General features: G+C 38.4%; 1 protein-coding gene and 1 non-coding gene across 5 annotated transcripts in view; both read left to right on the top strand.

Moving 5' to 3' along the window:
* TMCC1 (transmembrane and coiled-coil domain family 1) overlaps window positions 1-22031 on the top strand; it is a 252842-nt gene that overhangs the window by 3241 nt on the left and 227570 nt on the right. The window contains exon 2 of one of the 4 annotated variants that reach the window (XM_059161815.1): window positions 8244-8496. The exons of 2 other annotated variants lie outside the window; for them this stretch is intronic. The gene's annotated coding sequence lies outside the window, so the exon portion shown is untranslated. The remainder of the gene's footprint in view (window positions 1-8243; window positions 8497-22031) is intronic. One more of the 4 variants, XM_059161814.1, reaches the window with a different exon arrangement.
* On the top strand, window positions 20877-20980 carry LOC131826171 (U6 spliceosomal RNA). The gene has a single exon (XR_009351463.1). It is a non-coding gene; the product is annotated as a U6 spliceosomal RNA (small nuclear RNA).

Genomic DNA, 22031 nt, shown 5'->3' with positions numbered 1-22031 from the left:
GCTCAGATCTTGATCTCAGGGTTGTGAGTTTAAGCCTTGCTTGTGTTGGGCTCCATGCTGGTCGTGGAACCTACTTAAAAAAAAAAAATCGGGGCGCCTGGGTGGCTCAGTGGGTTAAGCCTCTGCCTTCAGCTCAGGTCATGGTCTCAGGGTCCTGGGATCGAGCCCCACATCGGGCTCTCTGCTCAGCCTGCTTCCCCCTCTCTCTCTGCCTGCCTCTCTGCCTACTTGTGATCTCTCTCTGTCAAATAAATAAATAAAATACTTAAAAAAATCCCTTAAAATGCTTAAAAAGCATTGTGTGCATGTTTTTGTATGTATAGTGATATATTATTCTTATGTGCTTTGCAAACTGAGAGCCACTGAGCATTACTGAAGGAAGAAGCTGAAAGAAATAAATTATTATGTAGATATGTAGACCTTAAACAACTTTGCTTTTTAAAAACAGCTGTCAAATCCCTATCAGAGAGTAGTGGATAGTGGAAAATTTTAATGTGTTCCTGCTCCTTGCAGGGCTAATTTTATTGTATTTTTACTTTAAGCCTTTATTACACTGATAAATGTTTATAAATGTGTTGTGATATTAAATGAGATAATATATATGGAAGCACATGGTAAGTGGTCAATAAATGTTTGCAAGATTTAGATTTAAATTTTTGCTTTAGTGGGCTCATATGCACACTGTCCTTTGAGAAGTTGCAGAGAAGAACTTGGCCACCTACTTCCTGTCTTTCCAAATTGGCATTTCCTGTTGTGGCTTTACCAAACAGCTGTCACTCTCTATGTCCTTGAGTGTTGGTCACATTTTACTGGGAGGTCAGCTAGTAAGTTAAATGGCTGTATAATGTAACTCTGTTCTGTCACATGACTCTTAAAAAGTATTTGAACACTGCTGTCTCCCAGTTAAGTCTTCACTTTTCAGGGCTTAATTTCATTTCTTTCATTTCTTTTAGTCTTGTTTCTTCATCCTCTGGTTGTTCTTTTGAGTATACCAATTTTAGTATATGTGCTGCCGAAGCGAGCACTTTTATGAGCGTACCAATTTATTCTTTTTCACTATTTGTCAGAGAAAGAGAGATGGAGCAAGCACAAGCACGGGGAGAGACAGGCAGAGGGAGAAGCAGATTCCCCACTGAGCAGGGAATCCAGTGTGGGACTCGATCCCAGGACTCTGGGATCATGACCTGAGCCAAAGGCAGCCACTTAACTGACTGAGCCACCCAGGCATCCCAAGACAGTACACTCCTTAAGGGCCAAAACCATGTTTCAGGTATCTTTCGTGCCTGATGCACTGAGTAAAATTTCAGGCATGCAGTATTTACAACTAAAAAAAAAACACAAAAAAAATAATTTTGAAAATAAACTTTCTTTTTTTAAAGAACAGTGTTATATTTATTGCATTGTTGTGAAGATAGTACAGAGTTCCTGTCTATCCCACACTCAGTTTCCCTTATTAACATATTAGTGTGGCACATTTGTCACAAGTAATGAACTAATATTGATACATTATTACTAAGTCTATACTCAGAGTTCCACAGTCTTTCCCTTAATGGCTACTCCCACCCCCACTTTTTTTTTTTTTTTTTTTTTTTTTTTTTTGAGAGAGAGAACAAGCAAGCAAGGGGTGGGGGGAGATGGAGAGAGAAAGAGAATTTTTTTTTTTAAGATTTTATTTATTTATTCTACAGACAGAGATCACAAATAGGCAGAGAGACAGGCAGAAAGAGAGGGGGTGGGGGAAGCAGGCTCCCTGCTTAGCAGAGAGCCTGATGCGGGGCTTGATCCTAGGACCCTGGGATCGTGACCTGAGCCGAAGGCAGAGGCTTAAACCCACTGAGCCACCCAGGCGCCCCGAGACAGAGAATCTTAAGCAGGCTGTATGCTCAGTGTGAAGCCTGATGTGGAGCTCGATCTCACAACCCCGGAACATGAGTGAGATGAAATCAAGACTTGGATACTTAACTGACTGAGCTACCCAAGTGCCTCCCCTTAATGTCCCTTCTTGTGTTTCAGGATCCCATTCAGGATGCCACATTATATTTCATAATTTTGTCTTCCCAGCTCCTCTTGGTTCTGAAAGTTCAAGGCTTTCCTTGTTTTTAATGACCTTGGCAGTTTCAGAGGTAATCAGTTAGGTATTTTTGTAGAATGTCCTTCAGTTGGTTCTTGTGTGATGGTTTTCTAATCGTTTAGACTGATGTAATGTGATTTTGGAAAGACCACAGAGGTAAGGTGTCATTCTCATCACAAATCAAGAGTACATGCTAGTGATATCACTTGCTGATGTTGATGTTAACCTTCATCATCCAGTTTGTGGTAGTCTTTGTTTTCTTGACTGTAAGTTACCCTTTTGTTCCTCCCTTTCTGTGCCATGATCTGGAAGAACATTACTGTGTGTAGCCTACACTTAATGAGTGATGAGTTATGCTCCACCTCAGGGGTGGAGTATCTACATAAATTTTGTTGCTCAAGTTGTTTGAGGTTTGGCTTTTGGGAACTCTTTCACTTGGCTTCTGTATCCCTTCCCTTTGACATACTCCCACGGTTATGTGTGAATGAGTACTTTCTTTCTGGCAACATAAGATGCTCCAGGCTCATCTTTTATATATCATGTTCCGCTTCCAATAGTCAGCCATTTTTCTAAGGAGTCCTAGTTCCTTTTATTGGGAAGTGGTATTAGAAACTAAGATTTTGGGTGCTAGATGTGCTAGTTGTGACTTGAGTATTGTTACTTCTAGGCCTTCTGAGTGATAGAACAAGGAGATACGTGTGTCTGTGCATATACACATCTGTAAATCTTTCTGTATGTAACCGTTTGTCTCTATATTAAGCCAAACATGAGTTCCTACTGCAGTTTCCAACTCTGATTCCTTAGTTACCACATGGATCATTCTAACCTCCTCCACTTCAGCCCATGCTCCACTATACATTTTCTTAGTTCTTCAATTCCAGTATACATTTGAAGTGGGTTCAGAATTGTTAATCTGGATACTTGTGGGAAGCGATTTTATCAAGTAGAACACTGTGCTTATTGATGGTTTCTTTTGTCTTTAGTCTTATAGACTCCACTTATTTCTACATTACCTGGTCAGCACTTTATTTCTCTACCTGGTTTGTGAGGTTGTTTCATATTTGTGATAGATTTAGGTTGTTTTGTCATATTCTGCATTCTGTGTCGAGACCCTTTTGTGTCTTAAAGGATTATTTAAAATTTTGCATGCATTAAGGCTTATTCTCTGTGCTTTAACACAGAGTGTGTTCTTATATTCACCATTATGGTGTCCTCTAGTTTCACTCCTCTAAAAAATTTGTCCCTCTCCTATTTAACTTGACTGATACCAGCCCCTGGCAATGATTGATCTGCTTACTGTCCCTTGCCTTTTCCAGAATGTCAATATTTTAAATTTTAAAAAGTATTTTTGAATGATTTTTTAAATGAACACATCATTTTGTTAAGTAGTGGGAGATGCAAGTACTAGACCGCCAACACTCTGGAAACATTTTTTCTATTGAGATAAAATTCATTTAACACAGTTCATCATTTTAACCATTTAAAATGTACAGTTCAGAGGCTTTTAGAACATTCAGAATGTTGTGCAACCACCACTAACTAATTCCAGAACAGTTTCATCAACCCAAAAAGAAACTTCATATTAAACAGTTCTTCCCACCCTCTGGCAATCACTAGACTGATTTTTGTCTCTACCGGTTTGCCGATTTTGTACATCTCATTTAAGTGGAATTATATAGCATATGGTCTTTTGTTTCTGGCTTTTGTTTAACAACATTTTAAAGGTTTATCCATGTAGCATATTTCAGAACATAATTCCTTTTTTGTGGATGAATAATAATCCATTATAATGGATTGGACATACCACATTTTATTCATTTATCAGTTGATGGCCATTTGAGTTGTTTTCACTTTTTAGCTATTATGAATAATGCTGCTGTGAACATCCATGGAAAGTTTTTTTTGTTTGAACAAGTTTTAGGTTCTTTTGGATGGATAACATACTGCTTTTGATAAATTTTATTTTCATGTTGAAAGGGAAGTTATATTACCCAGTGGCTTATTTGGTGTAAAGTGAGGAAAGAATGCTACTTTCTCTTGGCATGATATTTATCAGTGAATAATGAAATCACATAATTTTCCTGTTGTCTTTGTAAAGAATTTTTGTCCAGATGGGGCAACAGTAGGTAGCCTTCCCTAGAATTCTGTTAGGGGAACATCCTGATTTATGTTTTGTACCATTTAGTTGTCTTTCCTAGTAGCAAGTAGTCACTCATTGTGAAGTTGGATCAGAAGATCTGCTTGTGGTCTAAAGGAATCTGAGTGTATGAATTATTTTTAACATTATATATTCAGAGGGATAGTAGGCAGGATTCCCATTCTGTAATCTGTTTGGCATCAGTGATATTATAAAGGTTTTATTCTTATTAACCACATTCCCTCTGAGGTTTGGACTATAGTAAAGTGGCATTAAATATTAGTGTTTTCTTTTTCCTATTTTAGCACTCAGCCCTGAAGCTTTGTTTTGGAGTTATTGCTTCCACACCTTTGCTTTGATAAATTCATTTTCCTCAGCAAGACTTGGCAAAAGTGTTCTTTTGCCAGTTTGGGGTAGCTTGATCAATTCATTGAAATCTAATGTTGTTTTTCATACTTCTTGAAGGAACATTCTTTGCTGGCTTTATAAGCTTTCTTCTAAGTGACTTTGAGGTTCCCTGGAGATAATAAAATATAGATAAATTATATATTAACCACCAACATACTTTATCCCAAGAATGTCTCTGTAGGCAAGACCTTTTGTGTAGTAGAACACTGGGCTGGAACCAAGAGTATTTTAATTTTACTTGTCTAAAAACTCACTCTCTATTACTGGACCAGTAACTTATACCTTGGGACAATTTTTTGTTGAAAAGTAATATTGACTTTATCTACAGGGATGTTGTGATAGGAAATTAGTTCTATTAATCAGGGTACTTTATTTTTTGAAGGCAAGCATTTTGAAAGATAAGTGTTATGAAAGTTTTTGTTAGTGCTTCCCCTCCCAATATTTTAACAATGTAGATGAATCTGTTATCTCATTATAATAAAAGCCTTTGTCAAATACTGTATCTGTATTCTGTTTACTATTTCTAGTGCTCTTCATTTTTCTGCATAGTTCCAGATTTCTCCTGGCACCTTTCCTTCTGAATGAAGGACTTCTTCAACATTTCTTGTAGTGCAACTTTGCTGCTGATGAATTTTTTTAGCTTTTGTATGTCTAAAGAAGTCTTGCCTTGATTTATAGAAGTTGTTTTCACTAGATATAGAATTTTAGGTTGACAGTATTTTTCTTTAAGTATTTTAAAGATGTTTCCTCACTGTCTTTGGTCCGCATTGTTTCCAGTGAGAAGTCAGCTATCATTCTTTATGCCTCTGTATATAATATGTGGTTGTTTTCTTTCAGCTGCCTTTTATTTTTCTTTCAGTTTTTAAAAATTCTGGTATAATACACAGAACATAAAATTTACCATCTTAACTATTTTAACTCTACTGTTCAGTGGTATTTAGTACATTCATATCATTGTGCAACCATCACAACCATCTTTTTCCCAAACTCTTCATCTTGCAGAAGTGAAGGGTACCTATTAAAAAAAGCAACTCCAAGGGGGCACCTTAGTGGCTCAGTTGGTTAAACTGCCTTCAGCTCAGGTCATGATCATCGAGTCCTGGGATCGAGCCCTGCACTGGGCTCCCTGCTTGGGAGGGACCCTGCTTCTCCCTCTGCCTGCTGCTCCCGGTGTTTGTGCTCTCTCTCTCTCTCTCTCATTCTATCTCAAAAGAATAAATAAAAATTTAAAAACAGAAACATTTGGGGCATCTGGGTGGCTCAGTGGTTAAAGCCTCTGCCTTCAGCTCAGGTCATGATCCCAGGGTCCTGGGATCGAGCCCCGCATCGGGCTCTCTGCTTGGCAGGGAGCCTGCTTTCTCCTGCCTCTCTGCCTACTTGTGATCACTGTCTGTCCAATAAATAAATAAAATCTTAAAAAAAAAAAAAAAAAGCAACTCCCCATTCCCGAAGCCTCTGGTACCTACCATTTTGCTTTCTGTGATTTCGACTACTTTAGGTACTTCATATAAGTGGAATCATATACTATTTGTCTTATTGTGACAGGGTTACTTCCCTTAGCATAATGTCACAAGGGTTCATCCACGTTGTAATATGTGTCAGAATTACTTCCGTTTGAGGCTGAATACTGTTCCATTGTATGTTTAGACCATATTTTGTTCTTCATTTTTCTGTCAGTGGACATTTGTGTTGTTTCTGTGTTTTAGCTATTGTGAATAGATCTGCTGTGAACATGAGTGTACAAATACCTCTTTGACGTCCTGTTTTTAGTTCTTTTGGGTCTGTACCCAGAAGTGGAACTGCTGGATCATATGGTAATTGTATGTTTAGATTTTGAGGAATTGCCATGCTGTTTTTCACAGTGGCTCTGTTGTTTTACATTTCCACTAACAGTGCATCAGGTATTAAGTTTCTCCACATTCTTGCTAACATTGTTATTTTCTTCTTTTTTTTAATAGTAGCCATCCTAATGAGTATGAGCTGATATTTTGTTGTGGTTTTGATTTGCATTTTTTAAAAAAAGATTTTATTTATTTATTTGAGAGAGAGAGAGAGAGTGCATAAGCACAAGCATGAGTGGTGGGGAGAGGGCTAGACTCCCTGCTGAGCAGGGATCGGAATGCAGGGCTTGATCCCTGGATTGAGACTGTGACCTGAGTCAAAGGTAGAGGCTTAGCTGACTGAGCCACCCAAGCACCCCTGATTTGCATTTTCTTAATAATTAGTTATGTTGAGCATCTTCATGTATTAATTGGCCATTCATATATCTTCTTTGGACAAATGTCTGTTCATGTCCTTTGTTTATTTTTCTATTGAGTTGTTCATTTTTTATGGTTGTTGAGTTACAAGCATTCTTTCTATATTCTGGATATTAATTACTTATGAAATATATGATTTCCAGATATTTTCTCCACTCTGTATCCCTCTGTATGCTTTTTTTTTAAAAAAAACTTATTTATTTTCGAGAGAGAGAGAGCAAGCACGTGTGTGCAAGCAGGGGAAGGGGCAGAGGAAGAGGGAGAAAGAGAATCCTTAATCAGACTCCTTTCTGAGCATGGAGCCTGAAATGGGGCTCTATCTCTGGCTGCTTTTAAGATTTTTTCCCCTTATCTCTGGATTTAAGGAAATTGATTTCAATTATTTCTTGGTGGAGTTTTAGCTTTCTTTGTTTCTTGAACATGGTGTTTGTTGAGCTTCTTGTATCTGTAGGTTTGTCATTTTCATCAAATTTAGCAGAACATTTTTGGATATTGTTTTTTCAAATCTTCCCTCTGCCAAGTTTCCAATTACACATAAGTTATTAGGCTCCTTAAGTTTGTCCCATAGCTCATTGATGCTGTGCCCTTTTTTTACTAGTTTTCTTGTATTCTGGGTTTCATTTTGGACAATTTCTGCTTTTATGTCTTTACATTCACAAATCTTCTCTTCTGCATTGTTTTATCTGCTCTTAATCCCATTCAATGTATTTCATTTCAGTCTTCTATATATTCTGTAATTTGTAGTTTGACAGAAATGCAGTGACATGGCAGGTATCAGGAAATATTATCTTAATTTGCTGTCAAAATAAAAGATTCCTAATTCTGTAAGCTATTAAAGGGTATATAAAACTACTGTATGTGTTGAATTAACCTTGTCTCTCGGTTTCCACATTGATTTTGTTTTTCTGCCAGACCTACCTAGACATTTTTTTGCATGTTATTTTATATTTCCTTTTGACATGGATATCTGCTGACATAGACATCTGTTCTATAATTCTTGTTTTATAAGGCTCCAGAGTGCTTCGTCTGTTTGCCAAACTAGTATTATTTGTCTGTATTTGTTTGGATGTAAGATATGAGCATCATCTTGCTATAAGAAACATGAAATAATTTTTTATACTTTGTTTTACTGTACTGCTTATTTTATTAATAACCAGAGAGCTGGATTACCTGCTGAAGTGTACCTTTGATTGCAGCTGTTATTGATAACCTCTGTGCCACCTGGGCTTGGCCACTTGTATTTCTTCCATGTGATCTTTTAATGTTACTAATATCAATTAAAAAAAATTCTGCAGTCTGACAACTGGTAATTGTTTGCCAGCCAGTCATTTGCATTTAGTAGTATTTCTCCTCTTGCTCCCTGTCCCAGCAGGTGTTACTTTCTCGAGGACACACCCACAGTTAGCCCTTTCTTCAGATGCTGAGCTTGGTGAACAGCTGCTCTTGATCACAAGATTTAGAAGACACAGTCTCCATCCTCCCAGGCTGGATCTCTTTTGATATGGATCTTCTGTTTCTATGTCTTTTTAAAAAATAACTTTCTGGGAAATACTTTGGATTACAACTGTTCATCCTCATCTATGCAAAGAAAGGAAAACTGTTGTGCTGAGATTTTTGAGGAGGTATGTCGTTTTTCCTTCTATTGCAAAACTGCATCACTTAGGCACTCAGAGCAATAGACAGTAATGACTTAACATTGACTCTTTCCTTACTAGAACTTCATTCTTATTCATTCACTTGTTCCATCTTCCCTTTCTCTCATTCTCGCTTTTTTCCCTAACTATTGACATGATTTAATAAGAACTTTCTTGATGTGTGGATATAGCAGCTCATTTCTTACATTCTTCCTGAATGTCTTTGGACTCTGGGTTAGACTTAAAAGTGACAGGAAGCTGTTTGAATACTTATGCCTCAAGTTGGGATTGTGACTGTGATGAACAGAGTTTGTTCTCATTCTGGATAGACACTAGGAAAGCTTAGTATCTTTAGGGTAATATGTAGCTATATGATATTGTAGGCTGGTTCAGTATCATTTGTAAGAGGAGATAGGGTATTGGAGATTTTTTTTTTTTTAAAGATTTTACTTAATTATTTAAGAAAGAGAGAGAGAGCTAGAGATAGAGATAGATATGTGGGACTTGATCTTAGGACCCTGAGATCATGACCTGAGCCGAAGGTAGATGCTTAGCTGACTGAGCCACTCAGGTACCCCTGACATTGGAGAGTTTTGGATTAAAATTTGACAGACTTCAATCCCAGTTTTGACATTGTCACTGCCATGCTTTGGGTTATAGAGTATGTTTGTTTTCGCATCTCCAAAATTCAGCTTATCATTACTTGCTTTACACAAACCTCATGGGGTTGTTGAGGGTCAGGTGAGAAATTTTGTGTGGAAGACTATTTTATCACTATAAAGGCTTGTTACTGCATTGCAAAGAGCTGTAGGCATCTTTTTACTCAAAGACTCACTTTTTATTTCTGCAGACTTTTTGATGGTACAGCTCTGTTAAGAATCAGATTTTTACATTTCCATACTTAATCATGGATGAGCAGTAGTGCTTCTAGTGCCTAATTACATGTAGGTGCTCTGTATATTTTAAAAAGTGGATTTGTTGAATATGATGCTAAGAAAATGTCGGTTTGTATGGTAAGGGACTATTTTACAAAATTTACTGTGTAGTGTTTTGAAGAGAAATATCATTTGTTTATTTTATGCATTTATTTTTTTTTTTTTTTTTTTTAAAGATTTTATTTATTTATTTGACAGAGAGAGATCACAAGTAGGCAGAGAGGCAGGCAGAGAGGGAGAGAGAGGAGGAAGCAGGCTCCCTGCTGAGCAGAGAGCCCGATGCGGGACTCGATCCCAGGACCCTGAGATCATGACCTGAGCCGAAGGCAGCGGCTTAACCCACTGAGCCACCCAGGCACCCTATTTTATGCATTTAAAAATATTTATTGAGGACTAACTAGGTTCTGGGCTTTGGGGAAAAAAAGAAAAATTTCTACTTTCATGGAAGTTATTTAATTTTTTTTTTTAAAGATTTTATTTATTTATTTGACAGACAGAGATCACAAGTAGGCAGAGAGGCAGGCAGAGAGAGAGGAAGGGAAGCAAGCTCCCTGCCAAGCAGAGAGCCCGATGCGGGGCTCGATTCCAGACCCTGGGATCATGACCTAAGCCGAAGGCAGAGGCCTCAACCCACTGAGCCACCCAGGCACCCCAGTTATTTAATGTTTTATGTGGGGAGATAAAATAAACAAGGTAAAAAAGTAGAAACCATTATTTTATAATGACAAGTTTTTCTTTTTTTTTAATTAATTAATTAATTAATTTGACAGAGATCACAAGCAGGCAGAGAGGCAGGCAGGGAAAGAGGAAGAAGCAGGCTCCCCGCCGAGCAGAGAGCCTGATGCAGGGTTGGATCCCAGGACCCTGGGATCATGACCTGAGCTGAAGGCAGAGGCTTAACCACTGAGCCACCGAGGCGCCCCATAATGACAAGTTCTAATGAGAAAAGTAAAAGCAGGAAAGAAGAATAGGGCATATTGAAGGGAGGGATTGAGTGGTCATAGATGGCTCACAGAGAAGGTGACATTTGAGTGAAAGCTTGAAAGGTGTTAGAGAGTAAGCCATGCAGATAAATGAATGAAGGCAAGTGCAAAGGTCCTGAGACAGAAACTTGCTTGGGAAATGGCAAGAATTGGAAGGGTAGGTGCTTATCTTGTGGAGCCTCAGGGAAGTACTTTCCAAACTTTAATGTGCATATGGTTTATGTAGGTGGTGGTTGTTAAAACTCAGATTCTAATTTTGTAGGTTTGAGGTATGGTTCATTTCTAACAAGCTCCCAGTTGCTGCTAGTACTGTTGGTCCTTTGTAGGGCTTTAGATGTTAGGCTGAGTGATATGGGAAATCTTCAGAGAATTTTTGGGTGGTGGCATGCCATAATCTGCTTTCCATTTTGACATCATGCCTCTGGCTGCTGTGCTGGTAATACACTGGTGGTGGGTTTGGCAAGGGCAAAGGCAGGAATACCAGTTAGGAGGCTATTGCTGTAATCCAAGTGAGAGAAGAAGACAGTTTGCACTGTGGGGTGGCAGTGAATGTGGTGACACATGGTCTGGTTCTGGATATAATTTTCAAGTATTATCAACTGATTTTGCTGATAGTTGGTTGTGTGCTCTTAAAGAAAGGAAGGAATTAAGGACAATTTGAAGGTTTTTGCTCCAAGTTCTTGCAAGGACACTATTGATATGAGAAAGACTAAAAGAGTAACAAGTTTGGAAAGGAAGAACAGGAGCTCAGGTTTGAACATATATTATAGATGCCTACTAGACTTATTAGAGATGTTAAGTAGGTAGTTGGTTTATGAATCTGGTATTTAAGAGAGAGGATCTGCTGGAGGTTTGCCACTGGGTGTTACTGACAAAAATATTATATTTAAGTCAGGAGGCTGGGTGAGGTCACCAAGGAAATGAATAGAGATAGAAGTAAGAAGTTGAAGAACTTAACTCTGGAGTGGACCAGAGGTTAGAGTCTAGAAGTGAGGAAGATGAGGAATAGTCAAAGGAGACAGCATCAGCCTGGGAAGTAGGAAGAAAGACAGGTGTGAGGTTATCCTGAAGCCAAATGAGGAAGGTGTTGTTATCAACTGTGTTAAATACTAAACAATTAAGAGGAGGGCTGAGAAATAACCATTTATTTAGCAATGTGGAAATTATTGGTAATCTTGGTAAGAATGGTTTCCAGAGGCAATGGGAGTAAAAATCTGTTTGGAGAGGTTGCTTTTCCAACAGTAAAACAGTCCTAAGTCCTGATGAGGTGGTATTTAGGTAAAAATATGTAACTCTAGATAAATGTCTGGGATAGGAGAAGATTTAAGATGTTTAAGTACTATTATAGCAACTGGTTTGATTAATTGCTCATTTAGAGTAATATTCAAAAGTGTGCTTTGAAATCTTTAAGGTATCCTAAACCACTGATTCTTAGTTCCTGAATTTTTATTTCATGCCTTTAGGGTTTTTAAATCATCCTTAGCAGTTATGATAAAAAAGAAGAAATGTAAGGGTTGGTTAGGAACCATCAGGCTCTCAGTTACTCTTCTTTCCTAGGTTACAGGTATTTAAAGACACTTTAAATACTAATTGGTAGTCAAAGGGGACTGTGAGAAACTCCTCATACTTACCTATTCCTTAGCAGAAGTTTTCCATCTTTGTAGCATACTTAACCTGACGATCTTGTGCAAACAACCAAAATAGGTAAGTTATGCTTAGATACAACTTAATCGGGCTTTATGGAACACCTCTTTTTCTTCATTTATTTATTTAAAAAATATCTATCAAATACTTGCATAGATGTTTGGTTCTGTTTTAGCTACTGGAGATGCAGTAAATTAAAGTTTCTGCCTGACTGGAGCTTATGTTCTAGTTGGAATGAATGAAGTAGCAGATTGAGACCAAAACTTGTTGGTGGTCTGAGACTAGTACCGGTTGTCTTAACATTGTGTGGTCATATGGGAATCACAAAGAAATAAAATTGTAGGAAATAGATTAATATAGAACACTATGCCTTTGTTAAACATTGACACAAATTACTTTATTTCCATTAGAATTTAAGCTACATTAGTTTCCATGGATAGATACAAAGTTTATCACTTAAGATATATTATACTGTAAATAACAGTAGCAATATCTAACAGCTGCCTAAACAGTAAAGACTCTAAATTGTTTCATGTAAATAGAAACAAGGAAATAGGTGGTTCAGAGCTAGTTTGGTAGCTTGGTAATATTTATTAGACCCAGGTTTTCCCCCACTTTAACTCTGTTATCCTCAGTATTGTTTTTTCAGTTTCTCTGTGTAGCCTCATGGTTGTAGGATGACTGCCTTAATTCTAAGCAGCACAACTAACTGCATTCAGAAACAGGAAATGGAGGACGAAATATTTTTCTAATGGGAAGGCTCAGTTGTTTTAAAAGGGGGGAGGGAAATAATTCCCAGAAAAGTCTCCTAAATAATGCTTCATGAACTTTAGGAGTAATTGTAAGACTGACCTAGGGAACTTGTTAAAATGTAGATTCCACTGACGGAGATTCTGAAATCTGTAGGTTTTTAGTGGGGTCTGTGAATTTGTATCACTAATGCACTTGCGTTTGACGCTAATGCTGTGAATTTGAGTAGCACTGCCTCATTGCAGAGAGGGTCATATTGCTTGCTGCCCCTCACCCCATGCATGTCTGGGAACGTGATTACCTGGCAAAGAGAATATGATAGCCATAGTTGGCTTCAGCTGGTCATGAGTCATCTCTTGGGATTGGGCACATTACCATCCTGAGCAAATGTGAATTCTGATTAATGAGGAAGAAGGGGGAGCGCCTGGGTGGCTCAGTGGGTTAAAGCCTCTGCCTTGGCTCGGGTCATGATCCCAGAGTCCTGGGATCCAGCCCCACATCAGGCTCTCTGCTCAGTGCGGAGCCTGCTTCCCCCTCTCTATCCTCTCTGCCTACTTATGATCTCTTTCTGTGTCAAATAAATAAATAAATAAAATGAGGAAGAAGGGAGAAATGGCTGTGGGATGGACAACTAAGCATCTAGCACTTTTGCTATTATAAAAGTTTCAGTGAATATCCATGCTTCAAAGAAAAGGTAGGTATAGTTAAAAATTTTATAGATACTTCTAAATTACTCTCTAAAGAATTGGAATCAATTTATATTCCTGTAGCAATCTATGTAGTACTTCTTTCCACTCCTTATTAGATATGTTACCTACTTGGATAGGTAAAAAATGTTATCACATTATAGATTTGTTTATTATTTTTAAAGATAGGCTCCATGCCCAGCATGGAGCCCCCAATGCAGGGTTTGAACTCATGATCCTGAGATCAAGACCTGAGCTGATACCAAGTCAGATGCTTAAATTACTGAGCTACCCAGGCGTCCCACATTATAGATTTAATTTAATTTGCTTTTCATCTCACATCCGTCAGAGTGGTTAAAATAAAAAACATAAGAAACAGTGGTGTTGGTGAGGTTGTGGAGAAAAAGGAACCCTAATGCGCTGTCATTGAAAATGCAAACTGGTGCAGCCACTGTGGAAAACAGTATGGTGGTTCCTCAAAAAATTAAAAATAGAGGGGTACCTGGCTGGCTTAGTTGGTAGAGCATGCAACTCTTGATCTCTGGGTCATGAGTTTGAGCCTCACGTTGGGTGTAGAGATTATTTAAAAAAGAAAAATAGTTAAACATATATGATCCAGTAATTATGCTACTCTAAGTATTTACCTAAAAAATACAAAAACACTTAATTAAAAGGTATACATGCTTCTCTATGTGTATAGCAGGATTATTTACAATAGATAAATTATGGAAGCAGCCCAAGTGTCCATCAATAAATGAGTGGATAAAGAAGATGTGATTATGTATATTGTATATATACAAATATACATACAGTAGAATATTATTCACCTATAAAAAATGAAATCTTGCCATTTGCATCAGCCTGATGGATAAGAGGGTATAACACTAAGTGAAATAAGTCAGAGAAAGACAAATACCATATGACTTCACTCATGTGAAATTTAAGAAATAAAACAAATGAGCAAAGAAAAAAAAAAAAGAGACAAGCCAAGAAATAGACTCTTAACCAACAAGAACAAACTGGTGGTTACCAGAGGGGAGGTGGGTGGGGGAGATGAGTGAAGTAGCTGATGGGGATTAAGGAGGGCACTGGTGATGAGCAGTGGGTGATAAATGGAATTGTTGATTTGCTGTATTGTGCACCTGAAACTAATACAACATTGTATGTTAACTATACTAAAATTAAAATGAAATTAAAATTAAAAACTTTAACCATATAAAAAACTTTACATTGCTCTTTTTGAGTGAGGGTGAAGATCTTATCTATGTAAAAACAATATTTGCTTTTCTGTAAACTGTAATTTTTTCATTTGGAGCCACAATAGTCTGAGGTAGTTAATGGTATGATTGGGCTGTGAAAAGAGGTAACATTGATGCACTGATGACTATTTATAGATGTACAGTGCTAAATTAAGTTATATAGTGCTAAATTAAGAGACGTAATAGTCCCTTTGTTCTTATACTGTCAGATTATATCCGGGTATTGTGTCCAGTTATGGATTTTACACTTCAGTGGGTAATCTAAATTGTTCAGATGAATGTGACTAGAATACTGAGAGAGCTCTAGGCACCATATTTAATGAAGAACAATTAAAGAATCAGGAGCTGTTTTGCTACAGAAGATAATACTTGGAAACTTAACTATATTTGAAGGATTATGTTAAGCAAGAGAAAGCAGACTCCTCTTTATTGCTTCAGAGGATAGACAGTGGTTAGAAACTATGTTGGAGATGAATTTCATCCCATGGTGGAGACCTTTTGCACAGTAAAACATGTCTCACAGTGGAATTGACAAAATTATGAGGTCTCTGTCATTAGAGATATTCAAGTATTGGTTGGATGATTGTCTTCTGGAGATACAGGTGTTCTGCAGTTTGGACTACATGATATTTCTTGTCCATCCCAGCTCTTAAGATTTTCTAATCTCGGGCGCCTGGGTGGCTCAGTGGGTTAAGCCGCTGCCTTCGGCTCAGGTCATGATCTCAGGGTCCTGGGATCGAGTCCCGCATCGGGCTCTCTGCTCGGCAGGGAGCCTGCTTCCCTCCCTCTCTCTCTCTGCCTGCCTCTCCATCTACTTGTGATTTCTCTCTGTCAAATAAATAAATAAAAATCTTAAAAAAAAAAAAAAAAAGATTTTCTAATCTCAAGTAGACTCTCTCCTTTGTGCTAATATTGGTAACAGTGAAAAGGTAATGAAAATTCTTGTTGACTTTAGTTCCTGTTTGTTTGTTTTCTTTTTTTTTTTTTTTGAAGATTTTATTTATTTGACAGAGAGAGACAGAGAGGGAACACAAGCATGGTGGGTGGGAGAGGGAGGAAACAGGCTCCCTGCTAAGCAGGGAGCCCAACTGGGGGCTGGATCCCAGTACCCTGGAGTCATGACCTGAGCCAAAGGCAGCCACTTAACAACTGAGCCACCCTGGCGCCCCGACTTTAGTTCCTCGATAACTAAAGAAAAATCAAGAAATGTTTTCCAACCAGCAAGAGAATACAGTGCCAAAAAAGGTAGTTTTTAAAAAGTGTATAAAGCAGAAAACTAGAATACTATGTCTGTATATGGATTATTTTTATGTTTTTGACAGCATTTCTTTTTGAAAAAAATTATTTTTATTTTTTCAGATTTTATTTATTCATTTGAGAGAGGGAGGGAGAGAGCATAGGCAGGGAGGGAGGGGCAGAGGGTGAGGGAGAAACAGGCTTCACTCTGAGCAGAGCACGTGGGGCTTGAAACCAGATCCTAGAACGCTGAGATCACCTGAGCTGAAGGCAGACGCTTAACTGACTGAGCCACCCAGGTGCCCCCTTTACAGCATTTCTTAAGGCTAGTCTGTCTGACTGCCTGCCTGCTGGCCTCCCTGCCTGTCTCCCTTCCTCCCTCTCCCCTCCCCTTGCCTTCCCTTCCTCTTTCCCTTTCCTGTTATGTTTTGCTTTTGCTTTTGTTTTGTTTTCTTGTTCTGCAGTTCATTTGCCATATTGGGGTAGGTGGTTTAACTGTAGATTGTGAGACAAAAGTGGGAGAGGAGTTCTTTGCTTTCCCTCCCAGGAGTCCCAGTTGTGTTATGGATGCTTATAAATTTTCCTAAATAGCTTTCTGTTGGGCAAGCTGTGGTAAATACTTGTGTGTGGGTCTGAAACTGGAGATTGGCATACAAACATTCTAGGAGTCCTGGGAATTTCTTGGACTTGTGGTCAGCTCCCAAGAGCAGCTTTGTTGTCCAGATGTTCAGGAAAGTGGCTGGTAGAAACTTGCTTGAAGACTGATAAAGCTGGGGGAAGGTATGGCTCCACAAAGAGGCGCAGCATTTCTTTCCTCTGGCTTTTCTGTGATAGAATGAGTAGGATGCTGCTCCAGTTAAGCACCAAGAGGTGTGGGGCCTGTGCTGTTACTCAAAAGCCTCAAACCTGGCAACCCCCTTACTGCGCCTTAAAATTAGTGTTTCAAGAGCATAATTTAGGACATATTCTTAAGGATTGTTAGAGAGTTTATAATTTTATACTACATAATGGAAACTAAAGGTTGCCATAGTGTAGATTTAGTTCTCTGCTACTTGCTGTGCAATGGAAAAATTAATGATGAGATTTAATTTTCTCATCTGCTCTTGGGGGCAGTATCTGTCTTTCAGAGTTGTATATACTGGAAATAATTTACCCTAAGGTTAATGCCTGGCATAGAAATGGCATGAAATTATTATTTTTAAAAGATTTTATTTTTTAAAGTCATCTCTGCAACCAGTGTGGGGCTCAGACTCACAGCTCTGAGATCAAGAGTCACATGCTCCACTGACTGATCCAGCCAGGCGCCTCGGATGATATAAATTTTTTTTAAGTAGAGGTTTTCACTTTTATTTATTTTGTTATTTATTGTGTATTTATTTATTTATTTGAGAGAGAGAGCACAGAGGGAGAGTGAAAGGGAGAAATAGATACCCTGCTGAACAGAGTGCCCCACTCAGGGCCTGAGCCGAAGGCAGACACTTGACCAGCTGAGCCACACAGATGCCCCATGATATATAATTATTACAAATTATTATTAGTAGCAACTATTCTGACAACAGAACTTAATTTTTGGGGTCTTCTCTTTATACATGTTCGGCAAGGTAAGCTGGGAGATGGTATCAACAAATCCATTTGTTTCTTTAAGTTTTATAAATATACACTGGAATTAACTACTTATGTGTGGGTTTTTCCACACCGGAACCAGTTCTCCAATTCTGTGACACTAGTCCTACATTTGAATTCAATTCTGACACTGTGTACCTGGAGTTAAAATGTCAGATCCTTCAAGTTAAGAGGGCTCTGTTTCATAAGACTGTCCCCACTGTTGCAAGTCCTGGGCCACCTGTACTTCTTCTCCAGCTTTGTAAAAATTCTGATCCCTCCTTAGATTCAGTGATTTGCTGGGATGACTCAGAACTTGGGAAAAGCACTTTACCTATGTTTACAGTCTTATTATAAAGAATGCAATTCAGAAACAGCCAGGTGGGGAGATGTGTAGGGCAAGTATGGGGAGCTTCCCTGCCCTCTCTCTGCATCAGTGTGATCACTCATTCAGAAGCTCTTCAAACTCTGTCGTTGAGGGGTTTTTGAGAAGGTTCTGTTTCCTAGGAATGATGGGGTAATAAATAAATCATCAGCATTGGTAGTTAACTTATTCACTAGCCTTTCCCTTTCCCTATATTGAGGGGTGGGGCCTGAAAGTTTTAACCCTCAAATCCTGTGGTTTGTCTCTCTGACAACCAGTTCCCATCTTGAGCTATGTAGGGGTCCACCAGAAGTCACCTCATTAGCATAAACTGCAGTGTGGTTGAAAGACTTGTTATGAATAACAAAAGGCACACTCCTGTCATTCATAAAATTCCAAGGGTTTTAGGAGTTATTTGCCTGGAATGAGGGACAACATCCAAACACAGTTGACCCTCAGAAAACGGGTGTAAACTTAATGCAGGTCTGCTTACACGTGGGTGGGTTTTTTCTGTGTGTTTGATAAAAACATTATAGTACTATAAATGTGTTTTTTCTTATCATTTTCTTAGTATTTCCTTTTCTTTAGCTTACTTTATCTTGAGAATACAGTATATAGGGGCGCCTGGTTGGCTCAGTGGATTAAGCCTGTCTTCAGCTCAGGTCATGATCTCAGGGTCTTGGGATCGAGCCCTGAATTGGGCTCTCTGCTCAGCAGGGAGCCTGCTTCCCCCCCAACCCCTTCCTGCCTCTCTGCCTACTTGTGATCTCTGTCAAATAAATAAATAAAATCTTAAAAAAAATACAGTATATAATGCATAACGCATATAACGTACACAAGTTGTGTTAATCAGAATTTATATTGTTGGTAAGGCTTCCAGTCAACAGTAGGCTTTTAGTAGTTAAGTTCTTAAGGAGTCAAAAGTTATATGCAGATTTTTGACTCTGCAGGTTGTTGGTGCCTCTAACCCCCTTGTTGTTCAAGAGTTAAACTGTAACTAGATATTGTTTTTTAGAACAGAGGGCTAAATTTCAGAACATTAGTATTGAATTCCCTCTGGGTCATTGATTTATTTCTTTATTGGGCCATGGTGCCACCGTTTTGATTCTTGGTAATGTAAATAATATTTGTTTTGAGATTTTTAGATGAAAGGTGCTATTGAAACACCTAAATGCTGTATTTCTGAGTGGTCTTTATCAAATTCCAGTATTGTTTCTTTTTCTGCCTAGACTTTTGTCCTCAGTTGGCTGTACTCTAATCCAGAGACAGAGCTAATTCTTCAGTGTGATGTGACAAAAACAGATCATTTTTCCAACAGGAATAAGGCTCATTTTTCTTAAACTATTGGGTCATGAGATTTGGGTAGAGATTTTTTGATGGTCTTATTCTTTTTAATGATAAACAACAATCAGGACAAGAAAGGTAATTTGTGCGAAATTTTAAGTTCTTTACCACTTTAAAGTTTTTTTTTTTCTTCTTTACCTCCTTATTTTAACCCACTGAGCCACCCAGGTGCCCCTTTTTACCTCCTTATTTTAACATGCTTTTTAGAGATGTAGACACTGCTTTCTCCTAATACAGAAATTTCCTTAGAATGTAAGCCTTAATGTAGACTACTTTTTCTTTCTTTTTTTTTTTTTAAGATTTTATTTATTTATTTGACAGAGAGAAAGAGAGATCACAAGTAAGCAGAGACACAGGCAGAGAGAAGGGGGGGGGAGCAGAATCCCCGCTGAGCAGAGAGTCCGATGCTGATGCTCAATCCCAGGACTCTGAGATCATGACCTGAGCTGAAGGCAGAGGCTTAACCCATTGAGCCACCCAGGTACCCCTAGACTACTTTTTCTAAAGATTTATTTATTTGAGAGAGCAAGCAAGCATGTGAATGCAATGGGGGTCAGGGGGTGGGCAGATGGAGAGAAACTCAAGCAGACTCCCCACAGAACAGGAGCCTGATGTGGAGCTGGATCCTATAACCCCGAGATCACGACCCTGAGATTATGACCCCAGCCAAAATCAAGAGGTGGATGTTCAACTGATTAAGCCACCGAGGTGCCCCAGCCTTAATTGATGTTTTAAATGTTTTTGAAGATCCATGGAAAGTATTTTGGTAAGCAGGAGTGGGCACTGGTCTATCTCCTAGCAGAGTTCTTCATCATATTAGGCACTTAATAAATAACTTTTTCTAGAAGTTAGAAGCCTTGGTTCTAACCTTTGTTTCCAACTACCTGTGTGACTTAATTAGAGTCTAATATCTCATCTTTAAATTTTTAAGAATCCCTTCTAGCTCAGATTCAGTGACTCAGTTCATTCCTGGCCTTACTTTCAAAAATTTACTTTAAGTATGGCCTTTAAGTCTGTTTCTTGAAAACAAGCATACACAGAGTCAGTCACCAGATAAGCTGAATTAGAAAGTGTGAAATAACCCACCCCACAATGACTGAAGTCACAGACTTCAGTTATTTTGCTTGGCTGTATGTTTTTCCTTTACTCTGGGAGAGTTACCTTGGGTTTTCTAAACATATTAGGATGGGACTAGGTATTTATCAACTACTAGCTTTCTTAACATCTACCCAAAGAAGATAGAATGGGAGTTTCATAGAATGATTATTTTTCCTGTCATACATATCCCTAAATAGTGCCATGTGCCATATTGTTTGGATTAAACTGTTATTAAAAAAGAAAATTGTTTTCTTAAGATAGGTTTAGAAAATCTGGCTTGCGTGGCTCAGGTGGTTAAGCAGCTGCCTTTGGCTCAGGTCATGATCCCAGGGTCTTGGGATGGAGTCCCACATCCGGCTCCCTGCTTAACGGGAATCTGCCTCTCCCTCTCCCACTCCCCTACTTGTGCTTTCTCTCTTGCTGAAATAAATAAAATATTTATTTAAAAAAAAAAAAAAAGCTGGCTAGTTGACTGACTTTAAGAATTTCCCCCATGTTAATGATACAGAGAAGATTAGCATGGATCCTGCACAAGGATGACATGCAAATTGGTGAAGTGTTCCATAATTTTAGAGACTCGGGGCTCAGCTCAGCCCATGTCTGTTTTTCCCACCTTCTTGAATAAAATAATTTACAAAGAAAATTTTTTTTCCTTGTGTTTTATGTCATATTTTGGCAAAGAATGTAAATACACTGAAGAAGTGTACAGTATTATGATTGTCAAACTTCTAATACGATTTTAGAGTTTAATTTTTTTTTACTTTGCAAAAATAATGGTTTCTTTTACAGTGTTTTAACAGTTACGATTTTTTTTTTAAAAGATTTTATTTATTTATTTGTGAGAAAGAGAGCGAGCACAAGCGGGGGAGCAGCAGGAATAGGGAGAGGCAGGCTCCCTGCTCAGCAGGGAGTCTAATGTGTGACTCCAACCCAGGGTCATCGGATCATGACCTGAGCTGAGGGCAGCTCCTTCACTGACTGAGCCACCTAGGTGTCCCTAAGCTTTTCTTTCTTATGGTCCTAAAATAAGGTGACAGACCTGGCAGTTTAAAATAAAATAAATTTAGGTTTAAGATAGTCTAATATCTGTTAGTAAAATTAAAATCAAAATAATATATTTTATTTCTGGTATATGGCACTGTGGAAGCAAAGGAGGGCTGGGAAGCCAAAAATCTAAGATACAGATTCAGAGCCACCATTGATTTATAAGTATTCATTGCATGCCAACTTCCCAATGTAGAAGCTTACTTCCCAATGTAGATAGAGGAAAACATAGTTAACTTTTTTTTTTTTTTTTTTTTTTTTTTTTAAGATTTTATGTATTTATTTGACACAGAGAAAGAGGTAGGCAGAGGGAGAGGGAGAAGCAGACTCCCTGCTGAACAGGGAGGTGATGTGGGACTTGATCTCAGGACCCCGAGATTATGACCTGAATTGAAGGCAGATGCTTAACTGACTGAACCATCCAGGCACCCCCATAGTTAACTTTTGAAGGCCATTAATTTGTATTATAGGAATTTAAAGAAGGTAGAGAGTAGGTTAGGTGAGTGCTGAAGTGATTAGAAGGATATGATCTGCGGCTTCTATTTGGATAAATGTTGGAAAAAAGGGTTAGATTACAC

Source organism: Mustela lutreola, chromosome 2, assembly GCF_030435805.1.
Source record: "Mustela lutreola isolate mMusLut2 chromosome 2, mMusLut2.pri, whole genome shotgun sequence".
In the NCBI taxonomy this organism is placed as follows: domain Eukaryota; kingdom Metazoa; phylum Chordata; class Mammalia; order Carnivora; family Mustelidae; genus Mustela; species Mustela lutreola.
The sequence above is the reverse complement of the archived record's forward strand: the minus strand, read 5'-3'. Positions and strand labels throughout refer to the sequence as shown.